We start from the raw sequence: 6,975 nt of genomic DNA, 5'->3' as shown, positions 1-6,975 counted from the left end.
CAAAGCGAGGTATAAAGTTTATAAACTTTGATCACAATGTAATTAAATTTGGAGTTAATGACAAAAACATAAATTAAAAAATCCCACATATTTGGAAATTGTGGAAACACATTGCTAAACAATCCATGGTATAAAAAATAAATTAAAATAAAAAATACCTGGAACTAAATTATAGTGAAAACGCCATACATCAAAGCTTGCAGGATGCAGCAGAAGAAATGCTTTAAGGGAAATACATACCTTAATTATTTTTATTAGAAAATAAGAAGACTTCCAAATTTATGAGCTAAGGGTCCATCATAATAAATTATAACAGGAAAAAAAAGAGTAAAGAAAAAAATTAGAAAATGAGAGTAAAAATAGAGCAAAATTCACCAAAATATAAATCAAGATACCACTGAAATCAAAGCCAAATTAGTTCTTTGAAAAAAACAAACTTAAAAGGAAGACAAAATTTCATCAAGAGTGATCAAGAGAAAAATAAAAATTTATTTATATAAATAATGCTAGTAGTAAAAAGGTGCTTCACTAAAGGTAATATGCCAACAATTTTACCAGTAATTCTGAAAATTTCTAAATAAATTAAAATTCTTAGGAAAATGTCTTACTAGAATTGAATCATGGAGGAAATAACAGCATAAATAATTCTATAAGTTTTCAAGTAATTGAAACACTAGTTTAAAATATTCCCACAAGCAAAACACTAGACTCAGAAAGTTCTAGAGAGGAGTTCCTTTCAATTTTCAAAAACATCTTCCCAGTGATGATCATCCTAGTAATGATCATCACCATATATACAAAAAATTTATTTTTTCAAATTTAATACCCATTTATGATGATTATCATTACTAAATTAGGGATAAAAGGAGACTTTCTTCGTATGATAAAGCATGTAAGAAGACTTGAGCAAAAATTATCCTAAATGAGAAACATTGAGATCGTTTCCTTTAAGACAAAGATGTCCATCGTATCAGATACTTACGCCATGCCTCAGGTCCTCTTGGCTCACCTTTTACTCCAGTGATTGCAGCAATCAGCTTCACATAGGTAGGAACTGACAGAACAGTGCCTCAGCTACCTCACACATTTTCATTTTCTGCCTTGGGATTTTCCTAACACCATGACTTGAGAGACATGTGGAAATTTAACTGGCATTCATGCATATGCAACCTGGGAGAGTGAGTAAATTAATAACTCAAGGACGATTCTTGACCCAATGAGGGACAGGAGCCAGAGGATAACTGCTCTTCTCTTTCTTCTCTCAAGTGAACAATTGTGAAGTGCAGTCTTCAGAGTATCTCATATAATTTTGAGGGTACCGGGCCCCATTTGTCACAGAAGTGATTGATCAATTACTCACCCTGTATTGGCTTTCCCTTCTTGCACATTTTACTGTCATCAGTCTCCTGCTCCTCTTCCCTGGGATTTTCTCCGCCAATAAATTACTTGTTTTTCTGGGTTAACCCTGGCTAAGACAATTGCTATTACCATTCTATTCAACATTGTGGGGGTCTCAGACTATGATTGAAAATATAAGGATCGGAAGAAGGAAACACAAGCTAATGATGCTTGCAGATGTTATGATCATTTAAATAGAAGACTCAAAATAATCTACAGACATATTATTGAGTATGATAAGAGCATTTAGGAAGCTGGATGGATATAATATTAAAATACAAAAAAGTGACATTTCTATACATCAAGAGCAAATAGCTAGATATTATAAAAATATTATATACAATAGCAACAGAACATCTAAGTACATTTAACAAAATATATTTAAGGCCTCCATAAGAAAAATTTTTAAATTGTATTAAATGGTATTGAAGAATACTTAAATAAATATGGACATACACCATTATGAACAATATAAATTAATATTATAAAGAAATCATTCATCGCCAAGTTAATCTATACATTCAATAAAATTCCAATTAAAATTCCAACTGTGTTATCTTTTGAATTTGATGATCTGAATCTTAAGTTTTATGAAAGCGCCAAGAATATTCAAGGCATTTCTTGAATAGAAAGTCAGGATGAGGCAGCTGTTATTCTATTATACGTTAGAACTTATTTTAAAACTAGGAAATTACTTGGGAAAAATAGGAATGTGCAAAAGTCCAGCTTGGCTGGAGAGGAAGACATGTGCAGGGGTGCAGGTGGTGATAAGTCTGGAATTTACATAAAGGTCACTTTATGAAATATCTTGGATGCCATAAGTTAAGGGATTTATATTTAATCTAAGATAGAGGAAAATATTTTGGAACATGCCTAATGCGATGGAATTTTGGAAGACATTGTATAGCATACATTGAAGAGAAAGAAGGTTTGAAAGAAAGGCCAGGTTGGGAGTCTTTTAAATTGCAGGAAGAAAATAAATAATTGTAATAAGTAGGGTAATAACAATCAATATTAAAAAGAAGTTTAATAAAACCAGTACATCATTTTAAGAAGAACTAATGGATTAAGACTAGTGAAGTCTAAAATACAATTAAGACAATTTATTGAGCAACTTCTATGTGCTAGGCTGACATACATTATTCATAATGTAAATAATTTACACTACACAAGTTTCATTATTTTAAAATAATATATAAGGAAACTAAGATTTAGAAGAGTTAAATTATTTTCTAGAAATACATAACTAGTAAGTAATTGAATCAAAATTCATATCTTAGTTACCCTAATACGCTTATACTGACAAACACATATATATCACATGAAATCTTTGATATCTTAGGTATGTCATAGGGGAGACTAAAGTGGTTTTCTTTTGTTTTGTTTTTAAGATGAAGAAAGAAAATATTAAGTAGATAACAATAATTGTGGGATATAGGTTTGGTAGCAAATATTGATGGTGGCATTGAAATGATACTAGTTTGAGCCTACACAATGTTTTATAGCCTCTTGTTGCCTTATATACTCTGAATCATTTCCAGAAGAGTTTAACAGATTATCTGAGACTCAAATAGTCCAGAATAGAGAAGTAGGCCCAGAAGGAACAACTTAAATTCATCTTCATATTCATAACCTGGAATTAGATATTGCTTTGACAGGGTACCCTTAGGGGTCCCGAGTTCTCTCTGTCCCGTCACTGATTTCCACTGTGATCTTCGGGAAATCAAGTCAGCTGTCTGCTCCTCAGTTTTTTTATTGCTAAAATGGAGATTATAATGCCAGTCCTGATTATCTTACAGGACAAACCTGATAATCAAGTGTGGACATGAATGGATGAGAAGGCACTTCTACATGAATGCAAATCATATATCATTCATTCTAAATATTAAAATGTGCATGCAAGCTATGAGCAAATTAGCAAACAACTAAATTACTGGCCAAGAGCCAATAAAATAAAGAAAAACTATCCCTTGGATAATAACACAAGGAAATATTTGAAGAAGAGGTCTTATTCCTGATTGTCTTCAAATGAAAATGTGACATTGGTTGGGTCTGGAATAAGAATGGTCAGTAAAAAGCTGCTTTATAAACCTTGTCTCCATTCAATGTCTACTAATTTAATTGCACAAAACAATCTGTAATGGGATAAATTTTTAAAAAATTATGTATAGTAAAATTCAGAAGTCATCTAAAATACATCATCTTATATCCAACTTGAATACCTCATTCAAATTAACTTTTTAAAATTTCTCATATCTCTCTATTGTTTAAGACTTCATATAGAAAGAGTCTTTTATACAGATAAATTCTTTAAATAGATATGATTGTCCCTATCCATCTCATAGTAACTTCTACCACTCAACTCCTTTAAACAAGTTACCATTTAAAGAGTTTTGTTTTCCTGAGGATGGCTGGGTGGATGTATATGGAGAATGAATTTCAGTGACATAACAGAGGAATTCTTGACTGCAGAATGGATATATAACTTCCTAAGGCTACTCTAGCTGTAAATATTATTGAGGAGGGTTGTTAAGCTAAGTTTACAGAGGGTTGACACTGTAGAACAATAATTTTCATCAAAATGATGTCTGATATTCAAACAGATTTATCATAAAGGAAGCAGAAAGACTAGTAAACTTTGAACATTTTCTTTTGACCAACAAATAGATCTAATATATAACTTCCAGAAAGAATATAGTGATTTGTATATCTATGTTTGCACAGCCTCTGTTTTTCCTTTCTTTTACTCTCCCAACTAATTGCCTTAAGAAACCATTCTATTTTACTGTTCTCGGAGCGGAATTCAGCAAAAATTTTATACACTAAACACATGCACACTGTCAACGCAAATAATCCATAACCTATAAGTCTATAAAGCAAAATTGGGGTGAGTTTATTACGAGCCAGATCTGAGGACTAGCCCAGGGCCTTCCTTCCCCAAGGAAGGAAGCACACTAAAGAAGTGGGGTGTACAGAGTGGTTCTGTACCATCTTGGAACTAAAAGCATGCATCACATATGATAGGAATGTCCCTTTTACAATAATCACAAGATTGCTTTGCTGGCACAACAGATCGGTGGTCAGCAGGTTGGTGATCACAAGGTCAGTAATTAATCCTTAGTTCCCAGGAAGAGATGCTTATCCTTAAAGAAATGGTGATATGGTGGGAAGTTGCATCCCCATCCTTAAGGGCATCATTCTTGTCTTTGGGACATAGTAAATACTCAAAGCAGATATACAATGCTTCCTCAATTGGCCATGTCAGGCCCTTTTGGGAAAACAAGTTCAGGCCAAATTAGTTTTAAACCAAATGACTTCCTCATATACTCCAATATATCCTATTGCTTGTCATTTATTTTTCAACACACATATGTGTATGTGTGTGTGTATACATAAATATATGTGTGTGTGTATAATTTTGAATTGAAAAAGATGTGAGTCTGGAAGAAGATGGCTTGTAGTTTGTCCATTTTTACATTCATCATCTTTAACAGTTCTTTGTTGCATATAAAATCAGCTTCCTCTTCCCTATAGCTGTCTGGCTTCTCTTTGGATATTCTTAAGGAAACTCCAATTTAACATACTTAAGTTGAATTCTATTACCCTTATCTATTGGTTATATGATACATAGATATGTCACTCCAGTGGTTAGTTGAGTATGATTTCCACTTAAATATGCTAGCCAGTAATTAAAAAGTATTCAATGATAAATAAGGTCCATATTTGCAAACTTATAACAGTTAACATGGCTTATGTTTATTAATGTACATTAATTAACACATTTGAAATGAATCTTAGTACTTATATGCTACTGCATATTTGTGACTAATTTTGAATTTAATACAGGGTGTAAAAGTATTTACAAGAATTGTTCAGTTTTTGAGTCTTTCATAGGAAAGTGCTCTAATCAGATTCTTACACCTTCCACAGTTATTACTGGACAGTATGTGACTCTTTCCAGGTTTTATCTTCAGAATTATTAATATTATGTGTGAGAACAAAATTGTTACATACCTATATAACAAAATACAGGAACGATGAATTATTAAATAAAATTCAATTAATATTTTATAATAGCCATGAAGCTCTACTAGCACAACATATTTTCAGCTTGGAATAGCCGTTCTGAATTGGTTGTTGTTGCTGTTATTATTACCGTTATTGTTATCAGTGTTTGTGGGTCGAGGATTAAATAGAATCTCCAAAGAGAAGGTAAATATCTCACTATCTGCAGAATCTTTTCGACTAATGTGTCTATGTAACAGGCACATCTTTGATTTGCTTCAATAATCATCATTGCATCCTTCAGTTGTGCTACATGACGCATAAAAAAGAGACTCAAATGAAATTTTTCATATTCATATTTAGGGGGTATTGAAGAGCACTATATCTTTTAAAGTTTCCTTTGTAAGACCAGAAGAGATCATGATACTCAGTTCTAGATGACTAATAACAATTTATTGGGTGTTTTCCTTAGAAGCTTTTGGGGGTTAGGGTATACAGTTTTGCTTTTTTCTCTTGTTTATTTTGTGAGTCTTTTTGTTGCGTTGGAGTAGCAAATGAAATGATGCTGTGAATAGTTATAAATTCTTTGTTCTGTATTCAAATATTTATCCCAGATGTGAAGTGGAATTGTGTATTTTAAGAGATTGGCTGAATCTCTTGGCCAGAATAATTAGAGAATAAAAATGGAAAGTTTCTCTGGTTTTATTGTAACAAACTTGCTATTCAAGTGGTGTTCAGTGCAAAGCATGTTATCGACAGCAAGATGAGAGAAGACCTGGGACATGTGCTTTAGAGAATTATCTTCATAAGCTGTAAAAACATTGAACAATAGAAAGAGTCAAGACACGCTACCGCTCAGAGCTATGGTAGTGATGCAGGCAGGCATTACCATTGTTTGCAGTGGGAAGAGACCGAGAAGGCAACAAAGAAGAAAAGGATTTGAGACAGTTTCAAGGTTAGAGACTTTCAGATAGATGGAGAGAAGGAGAAAATAGGCTGTTGGGGAGAGTAAATATTTATTTACAGACAACTTATGAGAAATTAGGACAGAAATCTATGTTAGCGATATATTTTATTTATTTTCAATTTTTTTTAAAGATTGGCACCTGAGCTAACATCTGTTGCCAATCTTATTTCTTCATCTTCTTCTTCTCCCCAAAGCTCCCCAGTACGTAGCTGTATATTCTAGTTGCAGGTCTTTCTGGTTGTGCTATGTGCGACGCTGCCTCAGCGTGGCCTGATGAGTGGTGCTATGTCCACGCTCAGGATCTGAAACGATGAAACCCTGGGCTGCCAAAGCAGAGTGTGTGAACTTAACCACTCGGCCATGGGGCCGGCCCCTAGAGTGATATATTTTATTTTTTTTTATTATTATTTATTTATTTTTTAAAGATTGGCACCTGAGCTAACAACTGTTGCCAGTCTTATTTTCTTTTTCTTTATCTTCCCAAATCCCCCCGTACATAGTTGTATATCTTACTTGTGGGTCCTTCTAATTGTGGCACATGAGACGCTGCCTCAACATGGCCTGACGAGCAGTGCCATGTCGCCACCCAGGAGCCAAACCGGCGA

The sequence above is a fragment of the Equus quagga genome, chromosome 14 (assembly GCF_021613505.1).
Source record: "Equus quagga isolate Etosha38 chromosome 14, UCLA_HA_Equagga_1.0, whole genome shotgun sequence".
Lineage (NCBI taxonomy): Eukaryota > Metazoa > Chordata > Mammalia > Perissodactyla > Equidae > Equus > Equus quagga.
Note: the sequence above shows the minus strand (reverse complement) of the source record.